This window comes from Onychostruthus taczanowskii, unplaced genomic scaffold (assembly GCF_017590055.1).
Source record: "Onychostruthus taczanowskii isolate IOZ18803 unplaced genomic scaffold, ASM1759005v1 scaffold8, whole genome shotgun sequence".
Classification (NCBI taxonomy): domain Eukaryota; kingdom Metazoa; phylum Chordata; class Aves; order Passeriformes; family Passeridae; genus Onychostruthus; species Onychostruthus taczanowskii.
Genome location: NW_024505892.1, coordinates 2019866 through 2034241, shown reverse-complemented (window position 1 = coordinate 2034241; position 14376 = coordinate 2019866). Strand labels below are relative to the sequence as shown.

Below are 14376 nucleotides of genomic sequence, written 5' to 3'. Positions count from 1 at the left end.
CATCCAGGTAGCTGCCACATCCCAGAAGGCAATTGTGTTGGTCAAGAGGGATTTATCTTAAGTGAACCAATGCCAACTACTCTTGATCAACTTGTCATCCATACGGATAGAGATGGCCTCTAGAATGACGTCCTCCGTCACCTTTCCAGGGTTTGAGGTGAGGCTGAGGGGTCAGTAGTTCCCTGGGTCATCCTCCTTGTTCTTTCTGAATGCTGGGATTACATTTTCTTTCTTCCAGTCCTCAAGAATCTCTCCTAAACTCTGTAAGTCTTCAAAGATGATTGTGAATGGCCTGGCTATAGTCTGTCAGCTCTCTCAGCACTCATGGATACATCCCATCAGATCCAGTGGACTTGTGGATATAATATTTGCCTAGATGTTCTCCAAACCAATCCTTCTTGACCAAGGAAAAGTCTTTCTTCCAACATTCCTTTACTCTCATTTCCTGAATCAGAGATGCCTGAGGGCTGGTCTTGTGAGTGAAGATTGATGCACAGAAGGCATCAGTAACTGCTAATCAGCATCCTCATTACTGGGGACTTCCCTCCACTTAGCAATGGGTCCACATTATCCTTGTTTCCCAACTAAGATTAATTCTTCCTTAGATACTATAGCCTCCACATTAAGTATTTGTTTTGAAATGCTAAATAATTTCAAATATAGAAGGTTTAATTGAGTAGGAGGACTTTGCATAATTTTAAAAAATCCATTCTTGTTGCTTTTGGGTCTCACTTTTCCCACTTTCTATTACCAGTTGGCCTGAGTAGTGTTGGCCCAGGTGCTGTTTCCTGATGCCTCTGAGTTGTTTCCTGCTTTCTTTTGTCCTTCCTATAACAAGAGCTTAATGTATACTGAGCCTGCTGAGTGAATTAAGCAGCACATCGGTTGTGGCTCCCTGAAATGTTTAAAAATGTCGACCAGTGTAGATGGCCAAACTGTCATTAAGGTGCTCTTATGCAGACATGAAGATCCTGCTCACACACAGCTATTCATCTCAGTCCCCACAGTAGTAACAAATGTCATCTATATACAGAAGCTACTCACATATCTCTTTTGGCTGACATTATTGATGCTTGTCTTTCTGGATACATATATTGACTAATTGCAACTGCCAGTGTTCTAAGAGTCAGATCAAATAATAAAAGTTGATGGTGGCCAAGTGATACTCTGAACTCCCAGGGCCACTTTGAAATATGGGAAAATTATTTCCATTGGTTTGACAGAACAGTATATTATACTTATCATGGAGGCCATGTTTTAAAACTGTGCTCATTCTCTACACTTGCTCCTGAAAGCATGCCATCAACAGAACCCTTTCCTGAAAAAAAAAACATTCTCTGCATAATTCCTGACAAAGGGAGCTGGTGAAATGGAGGAAAGAAAAGCAATTTTAATACAGCACCTGCAATCTGCTGTGAATTATTATTATAGTTCAATTCTTGCTTAAATCTTGTGCAGAGTGGAGATCTTTAATCAATTCTTGCTCATTTCTCAAGAAACTGTTCCCAAAAGGTGACAAGTTTAGGGTGACCAGAGGAACTTCCTCTTCATGTTCAAAACTGTTTGTGAAACTTTCTGGGACTTTCACTACTCTGTATCTCCCAAGTGTAAATGTGATTTTTCTGGCTCTTGAGCTCTTCCAAAACCAAATTATGGGTAGGTAGCTAAACAGTATTTTCAAATGGATTAATAAAACATTAGAATCATAGAATCCTAAAGGTTGGAAAAGACCTCTAAAATCATTGAGTCAAATAAAATTGGGATCAGCTGCTTTCCCTTTTAGAATATTTCTTTTGGAAAACAAGAACCAATTGTATGGTGAGACGTGCTGGTTATCTATGAGCTTACTATGGTAATGCAGGTTTTTTGAAGGAATATTAGAGCACTGCATCTTTGGTGTTAGAGAACCAGTAAAGATAAATGAAGAAACAATACATTCTAAATTCTAGTGAGCAGGAAGGTGAGCCTCGAGGTTATCATGCCCTTGGCTGTATTTTGCCTGAGGAGACACATGGTATTTCACCACCCATTTTTCCTTAGGCTGCACTAAGGCACATTTTACATCAGATTTAACTTTTGATAATTTTTCTTCTTTTACAGAAGTCATTCAAGTTAATAGTGTGACTACTTTCATTTCTTATCCCCCAATTTCAGTACCAGATTCCATGATTTTAGAATAATAGAAATGAATGGTTTGGACTCTAAAGGATCTTAAATATCAACAAGTTCCAAAATTCCCAACCCCCCACCATGGACAGGGGCACTTTGGGAAGTTTTCCCTGTTTATTGTCATAAGGCCTAAATGTGCCTCAGAAAAGCATTGTAACCATTACATCACACAAACCATGTCTCTTGCTCTAAATGTCCAGGCAGTACAGTCATCTTGTTCAACCTCATGGAACTGCTTTTCAAGAGCAGCTGTAAATTCTTACCCCTTTTGCTGACACAGGCAGAATTAACTAGCACTCACCTGACCTGGTGTAGAAGACACTTTCATTCACCTGACATTTAATAACTTGTTGTCTAACACTTTCCTTCTGTCCTCCTAGGCGTCTGTCTACTCTAATCTTCCTCTCTTCCTAATGGCTTATGCATGCCATGTTCATATAGCCCTCATGTCTAACACTTTCTCTGCCAGGCCCATGCAGCAGTCCCATTCTTCTCCCCCTCCTCTCTGATATTTGCTTACCCTGAACATGACTTCTGAGTCACTGTGCATGACCTTATTTTCTGCTCTTGCTGCAACACAGTGTACCTGAAGAGATGATTGGCAAGGCGCTATGGTGAGCAACCCTTGTCTTTCTGCATTCCCCAGGCTACAATGAGTACAAGGCAGTTGTCTGTCAGGCAGGCACAGAAATGGGTCCACTGTCATTCTGACATGACTGTCCCTGTCTCCACATCACAATCTCCACATTTTGATCCACAGGATGGCATTATGTGAAAGGCAGGGTCTTGTTCTCTGCTTATCAATACAGACTTTTCGTTAGCAGAAAAGAGAGATGGTGAGATCTTGTTCTGTCTCCAATTAATCTGTAGTAGTAGCTCACTAGTGTTACTTTTAAATTTTGGTGTAATGAACATGGAGAGACTTAAGCAATTTTCTAATCTTTGCTTTCTTTTCTCTGACCACAACATGGGCAGTGCTTGCATTGCTCTTCCAGAATGTTGAGTGGGATAAGAAACAGGAGAAAACAGGAGACATGGCTGAGGGGAAGAGGCACTGTGTCTACCCTCATTTGTTTCTGGAGCTCTTCTTGGTTCACTTTGGCTATATCACCAGGCAGCACTCTCCTTTCTAGCCTGCAGTCCAGGGAGCACATACTTTATTCCCAGTTGAACCTGCTTAAGTAGAGGGTCTCCATCTCCCTCTTCACAATGGATTTGTCTTTTCCTAAAGTGGACAGTCTTGATCCCGAGCTTATCACCCACACATTGCTACTGAGGAGTCGCCACCAAAATTCAAATCTCATCTTCAGATTTGAGGGTCTTTCTGGAAAAATATTCTTTCCTCCTCTCTGTTAAATGAAGTCATTAAAATCACAAGTACTTTTTATTTGCCCTGCTCTTTCATTAAGGATCATGTAGGCTCTTCACAGCACCAATACTTGCTGCCAAGAGGAAGAACTCCAGTCCAATTTTGTGCAAATAACTCTCGGCTTACTCTAACAACACCTTTGTTTTTCAAAAGTGCTCTCTAAGTTGGCAGATGCTATTTGGTTACCCTCCATCAAGCACCTGACTCAGGCTTGCAGCCTGGAAAATGTAACCTCATGTTAGGCTTTATGGATTGCCTAAGAACCTGATATTCTTAACCTCCTTCTGCAGCCATCTCCTGAGATCTCATGGTGGTGACATATAATTATTACCATATAAAAAGGGAACACAAAGTAAGAATTAAACATTGCCGAGGAGGCCACGCCTCTGAGACATGAAAGAGAAACTAAGGAATGGCACAGTGTCTGTCCTCCCATGAAGATTACAGAGGGCTCTTCCTTCCCATTCATCATGACATAACTTTCATGTGGGGATTATAGCATTTGTTGACAAGGAAATGTAATAGTAGGAAATTATCTGATGCATTTTGATATGTCTAAGTGATATCTAGCAGGTGGAAACACGGACAAAAGCCTCCACGTACAAAAACAGAAGTCCCATGCTTGTCTTCTATTGACAACATTTTATTATTTGTATTCTGCAAGGACAACAAGTAGAAATGCCAAATCTAGGCCAGGGTCATACAGCTGGGCAAAGGAAGGACAGAATACTTTAGTCAAAGAGGGGGAGTAGGGGTAATGTGTTGGGGAAAGTTTCAAGAAAAATGAGAAGGAAGAGGAACAGGGATCATGAGACATATCAGGAAAGGAAGGTAGATAAGCTATTCCATCATGAAAAAGACAAAGATGATGACCCTCAGTGAGTTTAGGGAGTGTGGAAGCTGCCTGTTTCATCAATGTAAGATGTGAAATCACACCTACATTCACAGTTTAAAGTTCTTTCATGAAGGACTGTGGCAGGGCACCTCCCATATTCAGCACATCCACTTCCAAGTGTGAATACTGGACAGCAGTTAGGTTTTTATGCCTTTCTCAGCAATCTTTTTTTGCTTTCAGACTCTGACTAAAATTAGGATAGGACGCAGAACACACAAACAGGTGCTTCCAGGCCTGGAAGTGGATAACTATGGGATGCTGTTACAACAGATTCAGCAGTGATGTCTACAGCATGCTTTGCATCTGAGCAGTGTGTTTATTGTTCGTGGCATTGAGCACGGACTTATCATTGAAGCCCAGATGAGATAGGACCACCTTTTTTAAAACAGACATCTCGGCATAAAATGACTTGCACCTTTCCCTGTTTAACTTCATAAGTGACATTGTCACTCTACATTGTCTTGCCTCGTAAAATGCAAATGACAAAATTCATTCTCATCCTAATCTGTCTGAATACAAAGAAGACATAAGATCTGATGGAAACAGTGTAACTCAGCTACATCTTCTTCTTGCTCAAAAAACCAGGAGGAATACTGAATGATTCAGGTGAATCTAGAAAAGTAATCAGACATCCTTATGATAGGAAGAATGCTTTACCCTTAATAGTCCTGAAATCCTGTTGCTACATTCCTTGCTCAGCTTCTGTTTTCATAAAAACAGGGTTTACCCCTGTTGCAGATGATCACAAAGTGATAGTCTTTGATATGTGTATTAAAGTAATAAATCTTGGTGCTGGCAGCTTCTGTACTACGACATAGCAAGCTCAGTTATTTCAGGTCCATTTTCAAGGCAGATCCTGTAGATTCTTTTAATACTTCATATTAAGGCATAGTTGTAACCTGTTGCTACAGAATGAGTAATTTTTTTTTGCCCAGATTGGATCTTCATTTTATATTAAAACTTCAACATTGTAACATTTCATTGAATCAGTCTTGAAGATTAGTTTGATTAGGCAAACAAAATTTGAGCATGTGCAATAGCAGGCTTTTCCCTAAGGAATGACATTGTTGACTATGCATGATGTAGTGGTATGATGGCAATACTCCTCCCTCCAGAGTCACAATAATAGAGAAAGCTCTTTCCACTGCAGTAGGTGGGTGTCAGCTGACTTCCTGAAAGCAATCTGTCACTAGGTTTCCAGCAAAGAACTTTCCAGTACTCAGTAGTGTTGGTGTGCAACACAAAACCACCATGGGAAAAGCTAGCGTCAAGCCAGAGCTATACCTGGTATTAGGGAAAATGCCTGCACCTTCAGAGATACAGGAATGGCAAGAATCCCTTGTGAAAGATGGTTGGTTTGCTTCTGCCTCAGAATTCCCATTAATGTTCTCACAGTATTCAAGATCTCAGGCATTCCCTCACACCAAGTGGCCACAGTTAAATACTGTCGGTAAATTTGGGACTGTTACACATTTTCACACTTAGACAAAAGGTTCCACCCTGAATCACATCATAGCACTTCTCTTCTGGTCATCAGGCTAGCTCTCCCTTTTTTAAAATTTTGACCAAACCTGGAAATGTTTTCCCCAAATTAACAAAAATTACAAACATGCCAGGCTTTGCAAACACACAAATTGTTCTTATCTAACAGCAAATCAAGTTGGGATGCATCCAGTGTAGAACTTCTCCTATAAATACAATAGTTATGTAGGTTGAAAGTACATAACTAGAGATTTTAACCCTAGTCCTCCAGAGGAATTAGCTTTCTCTCTGCAGACTCTGACTGTATGTGCTGGTATCACATCACAATTTATTCACCCTGTTCATCGTGTTTTAAACTCATAAAATCCTAAGCATATCTTCTCTCAAGTATGTGCATAAACCAAACCACGATTTGTCTTGCCACAATTTGGCACCACTCACATAAGGAGAGGCATCTCTTTGTGCTACCAGTGTGCACCCAATATACTATGGGTGTGTGTTTCACTGTGAAAGTGAAACTAGACAGAATGCCGTTTAAAGAATAAAGTGAGGTGACATCACTCCATTTGCTTACTTGAATTAGAAGATTACTCATTGCATCTTCGAGTCTCAGCTGACCCGATTTGGATTTTAACCAACAAGTAAACAAGCCCTATTAACAACACTATTCAACACTACTTCTAGCAAGATGTCAATGGGTTTATAGTTAAACAGTATTTCAGACCATCAGCACCCAGTCACTAATTTAAAAACTGACCTTTTGAATTCACCACGTGGATGAGCCTGGGAAGTCAAAGGACAAGGAAAAATCTTATAAAAAAGAAGAAAGGCAGCTGCCAAGGGTGCAATTGGATCAACTTCAGAGTAAGTCTGTAGAACAGAGTGGCATTTGCAAAGGCACTGAAGAGCTCTCATGGCATCAGGCTGGTGGTGGTGACAGAGCCATCTGTCCTGTCTTTTTTGCCCTTTCCTGTCTGCCATTAATTTTCCACAAAGGCTCCAAGCGACAGTCCCCTCATAGTGACCATACTTGGAAACAAGGTGTATGACAGGCAGGGGGAGAATGGCAATAATCTCTAAGAGCCCCCGTGTTACGGCTCAGGAAAAAATAGCTGAGAGTTTGCAAAGTAGCAAAGAAGAAGTGAAAACCGAGAAGATCTGCTGACAGGAGGATTGGGCAGGCACGCACCCCCTCGTTACACGCGGTGCAGGAGCGGAGGCGTGCGCTCTGTGTGCGCGCTGCTGGCGGTAAACAAGGGAGTATTTCTGGAGCAGCTGCCCTGTGTAAGAGGAGAGGTGCCTGTTGCTGTTCTGCAAAGTTACACTTTTATAGTAGTATGTATCTCAGCTTCTGAAACACTCTCATTTCTGACACTAATTGTGCCAGGCTTTCAAACAGTGCACTGTTTCCTGGGGTTGAAGCCCACGTCTAAAGATAAGACATTTTGCTGAGCTGGATCTGTAAAACATAAGACTGCATGCCATAATTTGGCTTTTAAAATTAATAACTATCAATCTGGTGTCTACCACAATATGTGAAGAAATTAATCTTGTTTGCTTTTTGTTCATATTGGTGCTGGGTCTTTTTACCCCATGACTTGTTTTGTGTGACTTATCCAACAATGGGTACTTCTCCGGCCCTTATTCCCATTCCAAGTTACTGTTCTCAGGACCCAGTAGGATAACTGAGCTCATATGATTAGCTCACTTTTTTATTTTACACTATTTCTGTTACTTGCAATTTGGCAGAACACAGTGACCTGCCTCCCAAAGTGATTTGTGTGGATATTCCTGTCAACAGATAAGGCTTAGTGCTTCTTGGAATCAGTGACTTAAGCTCTTGTTTTCTTCCTTTCTATCAAGAAAAGAAGGGAGATTTCTAAGTTCTATTATCCTGGCAATGGTTGTTTTTCTTACAGTACAGGAATCTTTGATTCTTCTTTCATTTCAACTTCTCAGATGGCCTCTCCTTAATAAAATAGGACATTATCTTCCTCTTATATACATGGTCAAACCAAGAGGTCAAAACAGCTTATTTTTTCAGAAGCTTATTAAATGTATTTTTTTATGCCCTGGGTAATTTTTTCTGGCTTCTAGTTACAGTTGGAGGTGCAAAGTTTCTGTAAGTTTTGAAGCTCCAGGAAGTGGCATTCCTCCGCAATGTTTTTCAGGTTTTCTTGAAGCAATTTATTTTCTAATAACTGAAGATTGAAATACCAATGTGGGCTACTTGCTTGTTACCGAAAGAAAATTTTCATAATTTTGAGAATGTCAGTTATACTGTTAAGTTAGAAGAACAAGTGTATGTTTCTACTAGAAGTATTGGAAATACAAGTGCTTAATCCTGGCTGGTTTAAGAATACAAGAGATTAAAGTTTTGCAAGAGTAGTAATCTGTTTTATGTGCTTGTCTAACTACATCACCCCTTCCTAAGAACTTTGTATTTGTGCATGTGTTCTTTGGGTTTAAATAATGAAAATTGATCTAATAGCTAATACTCAGCTTTACTTCATGAACATGTATGCGGAGATGTTTTGTATTGCTAACACTACACAATACACAATTCCATTTGACCCAAGGAAAATGCAAGTTTTTCAGTGGAGTAACGTCACATAGAAGGTTTATTTTATAGGTAGATTATTGATTGCTTGATGTTCAGCAGTTACATCCTTAAAGAAAAAGTCACTAGAGGTTCTCTTACTGTCTCTTGCAAGAGAAATTATCTTTTGTATGTGGAAAATGTTTCCTTCAAATTTTTTTCAAAGCTTTCCGATTTCTTTTGGCAGACATTCACAGAAAAAAAAAAAAAAAAAAAGGGGAAAAAAATAGGTTTTTTTTCCTTGTAGTTTCCAGGTTTTTTCCAGACCCTCAGACCTTTAAGCAGTCTAAAGGGGCCCAACAGTTGTGCCATACCTTTGTGAAGTTGTTGTCTTGTCAGAGAGGATGTCACTGGATGGAACATGTGGCAGCTGTAAGAGAAGGAAAAAACCAATAGTGTAGCCTTGCTTCTTCCCCTTCCCTCATGTGAAAGCTGCTGTAGAAATACTCCTGTACCCTGAAAAGATTGTAACTGTGCTTGGCTAATGCTCAGGATTCACTCAGGTGAGAGCTTTTTGGATGACCTTTATGCTTGTGAACCTACTCAAAGTTTAGATCTGAATTCAAGCTTTGGGAGTGTTGAGATGTGTAGTTTTCTTCACAGGTGATATCTGGGGATGCCAGGGACTGGATAGCTTTGTAAGTAGCCTCCAACAGAAATAATTTAATTGCAGATGGCAGCTCTGCCTGTGCTAAGGTAGACTGCTTTGAACCTTCTTCTAACTTTTTTATAGACATGAGAAAAGTTCAGGGTAGAACCAGGTCCAAGTAACATGCTTGCTGCTGATTCTAGGCCAGAGTTGTTGGTGCTACAGCAAAAAAAGATGTCTGGATGCACAGAACCGGCCAGGTTTTGGGTTTATGGTCATATAGACAAGCATAGGCATGCTGCTCCTCATGTTCTGGACTACATGTTGGCCATCAGCTGGAGTAAATCACCTTCGTTTCTGAAAGGATTTTTGATATTCAAGACAGTCCAAATTGTTTTGAGTCACCAAAGATGGAATGTGAATGTTCAAAGGAAATCTCTAAAGGAAGATCTCTGGAGTGCATATTACTTAGATTTACTCTTCACTAGAACAGCCCACTGAAATCAAAGACATGGAGAGTTCACAGAGTTCCAGTGACAGAATTCCTCACATGACTTTTGCCAAACTAAGAATTTGGGACAGTTTTGATCCAGAGAACATTAGCAAAATTAGTTCCTTAAACATTTTCCCTCAGATATATGTGTGTGAGGGAACCCTGTTGCTTGATTGTAATCTCTAGGGCTCTGTTTCTTTTGGTAGAATTAGAGAAGCAGATTAGATTAAGGCTGGTGAAGTGCACAGTGAGAGGGTGAAGTTGCATTTGCATAAAATGAATGTAAACCTCTGGTCAAGGCTATCCATGTTCACACCATGTTCACTTCCTGAGCTGCCCAATCAGTTGGAGGCAGCTTGAAGCACCTCCATGGTTTGAGACACCAAGAAATTAAGTTGTGTGGTGCGCATGCAGGACCATAGCTCAGTAACTCCAGTGTGCAAGTGAACTGAAAGGAGATTTAGACATCCCAGGTGGATACAATAGCACAAATAGAAGCTCATGAACACATTGCTTCATGGTTATGTAATGGAATTGGTAGCCATCTATAATTGTCCAGCTGGACTACTTAAATGAACTGACTAACTAATTGAACCTATCTCATGTTATAAACTTTTTTCATCTGCATTTTCTTTTTTCATTACATCCCTGTAATGTCATTGTGGCCAATTTTAGCTGCTGTTTTCCCCTTGAAGGTATTTACCAAGATAGTTCCCTTAGCCTCTTGTAGTACAGGAAAATGGGGCTGCAGGATATCTCTCCAGGCTGAATGCTTTCCTGTCAATGATATCAAATTATAAGTAGCTGCACTAATCTGTTTATCATCAGAAATAGCCAAAGAAAAATGCACAAATGTAAACATAAAAGGGAACTCTCATAATTTACATACTTGTCATAGTTCACCATAAATCAATTTAAATATCAGAGGGCTTGTTCTTTTTGACATGACCTGGAAGCTGGTTTTGCCTGTTGATATCTTATCTTCTCACAAGATACTGTATATTAGTAAAGTTAATTGACTAATCATTTTCATCACTGGAAGTGTAAGTAAATAATTCCATCTATTTCTACCTAGGCTTCTGTTTACGGTCCGAGGGTGCCAAGCATTCAGACTAAATGAAAATATACCCTCTGGTAACCATGCACGGCATCCCCCATAACAAGCTGCAGAAACTCTCTGAAGCATTGCTGTTATGTTGTGGGGAATCCTGAGAATCTTAGGCTTAACTCACCATGCTGGACAGCCTCCTGCAGGGGTGGCCAGGCAGAGGCTGGGACAGCAGGGGGATGAATCCAGGCAGACCTGTGCTAGACCACTGACATCTGTCATTTTTAGGGAAAGGAGGCAGGTCTGAAAGTAACTAGTTATAGGTGGCTGGGAATGTGCATGAGACGATGTGGGAACAGCTGCTTCAGCTAGAGGAGAGGATCTGGATGATTATCTAATAGCTGGTGCTTTTCATTTTTTTGAGTGTCCTTGCATAATCATTTTGTATCTTTCTGATAAAATAAACCAGTTTCCCTTCTACCTCAGAGGTGGGGGAAGGAAATTTTCTGCTGCTTTTTCCTTCCATATCTTTGCCATCTGGTGAATTAAAGAAAAGTTGACTGTGAGATAGCCTTTGCAGTACTTATGCATTTACTGATAAGACTTTGGTGGGGATGAAAGTTGCCCATATAGTGTGCTGTGTTCTGTTTCTCTCCTTGTGCAAAATTTAACTTTGTCTAGAGAAGTGTCTCAGGTTTTCTTTGGACATTGTGCATCTAAAAAATACAGTCTGAACACTGTCACTGATTCCTACCATACTTACTCGTTTGTATGACTTGCCACAGAAACCTTTCCCTTTACTCCTCTCCCTGCTGTTTAGAGGAGAGTGGGGTCCTATGCTGGTCTATGTGTTTTCCTGCTTAATTTTGTCCTGGTTCTTTCTGATGCGACTTCTGCCATCAAGGATATCGCTTATGCTGGGGATTTTTGCCATGCACAACCTCCTGGGCTGGGACCACCAACTCAATTTCCCTGCTGGGTTGCAGTCCAGAGAGGCAATAACTGCTTACTGCAGCCAAGGCTGACCTCACTTGCCCCTGGGATTTACAGGTGAAAGGCTTCCAGGGAAATGCTGAGACCAGGATGGTTTATTCCCTACTAGAATGTGCCAGCCTGGTTGTCCTCAGCAGCTTTGTCCTCAACCAAACTGAATCCTATCTTTTCATTAGGTCACAAGAGGTGATGACAGCTAATTACTTCTGCACCAAATGAACAGGTATTTTAAGTTTAGAAGGCTGAATAGCAGTTGAGAAAAGGTCCTAACCTATGCTTAAGTATCGCTATATACGGCTTCATTTAAGGAAGGGCTCTTGAACAGGCAGGGACCTGAACACTCAGTAAAATGCTTCTAGTAGTGAAGATTGTAATTCACAGAGCCAGGGAACGTGCAACTTTGTGCCCTTATTTAAATGGTGCATTGTATTTCACCAAATTAAAAAGCCACTTATACTTTAATTTAAAGAAATAATAGATACTTCCATATATGTTATTTCACGTCTATAGCTGTTCCTATTTCCAAAAAGCTGTCATATTAATTCCCCAGACGAACTTTTTTTAACTTCTTTGTGTGTTTATCTTATGGATGGTTCTAATTTGTGAGACTTTTACCACTGGTCTTCTCATTGTAACATGCAAAAAAATTTTTTATGTGGCTATGTCAAAACACGATCTTTTATGCAAGTCATATTTGTTTCAGATCAAGCTGTCCTCTGAGGAGCAGTGTGGCGTAAAAGGTACAGGGGAGGGAGTTAAATGGAACACTTAATAGGGAGTTAAATGGAACACTTAATAGGAACTAATCTAGCAACTGGAACTGATGGGAACAGACAGGGTTGTGAAATGTGAGCCTACAAGATGTCCACTGAGAGATATCCATTCCACTTCATCCTCCCAAGCCTTACTTCCCAGAGATGTATGCTGGTTTTTTTTTTTTCTCCAATCAATTCATCTGTTTATGAGAAAGAGCAGTACCACAGTGATTTCTTTTTAAAGGCATTTCTCTAAATCCCATAAATCTTTCCAAATAGAGTTTCCAACAGCAATTTAGGCTACTGACTTTCTGAGGCAGCATGTTGTTTCCTTTTGCTACCCAATGCAGTGAATGGATCTCTAAGCTTGATTTGACTCCCAGAGAAAACAAAACAACATTTGCTTATGTTTCTTCAATGAAAAGAATTTTAATAATAAATGTTTGTTGAATTAGAGTTGGTAACGGTTTACATAATCCTCAAGGATATAGGAGGTGTTAAAGAGTAACAGAGCCTTGGGCAAACCTTTCTGTAGAAGAACAGCACAGATTACTGCAGTTAATGAAAGAGAGAATATTTTAATGAAGGAAAATATCTGCAGATGAGCATGCACTGCAGGTTTCTAATTCTGAACATCTGAACTAATTCTGTATTGGACATTGAACACTGTACCATATGAACACTTTAAACATCTGAACACTTTATGTATTGGGGATATCAGGTAGAAACACTTCTGTATGTTCTTCCTGGTCAAATTCAAATTTTGAGATTGGTGTAATCAGCCACCTCTAATAATTGGAAATTAGCTTTATTACTTTGTTAGTACCAGTGTATCCTTTTTGTCAAGCTCAGCTTGACAACTGTAACAGTGCCAGCCTAATTCAGGTTACTGAGCACCATGCAGCTCCAGACACAGAAGACTGTGAATATACTGAAAGGGAAAAAGTAGCCTCAGAAAGCTACTGGACAGGACAAAGGAATTCCCTGGGCTGGTACAAAAGGAAAAAAAAAAAAAAGAAAAAATAATTCAGAGTGTTGGATAAAAAGGAGAAGGAATAGGAAGAAAAAAAGTCCATAAAAAACCTGCAAAGTTTTATGAGTGAAGACTGCCAAGAAAAAGTTTCCTGGGATGCTATGAGGATTTAGTGAATCCCACACTCACCTGTGAGTAATGAGGCATTTCTGGACATCTGCTTTGCATGGATCAGATTTATTATTTTCTTGGCCATCCAACTGGCTGGAAGGTGTCTGTCATGGTAGGGAGAAATCTTCTGGACCTAGTTTGGTGAAGAGCACCTTTTATATTTATGTTGTATCCTTCTCCTCATAATAATCTGAGCTGAAAATATCCCTGATTGCAATGATAAGGGGAAGAAAAGAAAGAGTATGGAAAAAAATATGATACACCGGCAAAGGAATTTTCACTATGAAAAGCACTTCCATAAAATTCTTCTTTAGTGACTAAGTTGCTTCAGTAACTACAGGAGCAACCAGGGAACTGGATATACTGGGAAGTCTTAAATGCAAACTGGGAGCCTTACTAGGGAAGTTGGAGCTGTGGTTCCCAGAAGAACACTTGCAGCCTGTACTGGGTTCAAACCCAATATTACTGTTTCACTGTCTGAAAGATGTTTAGGAGCAAGTAGGGAAATTTCCTTTAAATCAGCAGCACTGTTCTCATCTCTCCACTGATGCTGCAAGTCAATTAGACATGGAAGGCAAAAATAAGCATGGGCTACTGTATATTTTCTCTTTTGTACAACAGATTTTAATCAACATAATATAGAAACATTATATCAGCATGTAATTAGAAAATGGCAGATGTGTAAAATAATTCAGATGCTTTTCTGCCTGACACGGTCCTGGAAGTATATTAGTGTTTCCACCAAACAACACGGTGATCATCTTTGCTTGGGAATACCATGCCCTTCCAAAATTAAATCTCTTGCTCTTTGACTAGAGGATGTATATTATCAACAAAAAT

General features: G+C 40.0%; 1 protein-coding gene across 12 annotated transcripts in view; it reads right to left on the bottom strand.

Annotated features, from left to right (window-relative positions):
• VGLL2 (vestigial like family member 2) overlaps positions 1-13693 on the bottom strand; it is a 63465-nt gene extending 49772 nt beyond the window's left edge. For all 12 annotated transcript variants that reach the window (XM_041423808.1, XM_041423816.1, XM_041423817.1 and 9 more), the window contains exons 1-2: positions 13555-13693; positions 8829-8884 (exon numbers count right to left, since the gene is read on the bottom strand). The gene's annotated coding sequence lies outside the window, so the exon portion shown is untranslated. The remainder of the gene's footprint in view (positions 1-8828; positions 8885-13554) is intronic.
• Between the last annotated feature and the right edge of the window lie 683 nt (positions 13694-14376).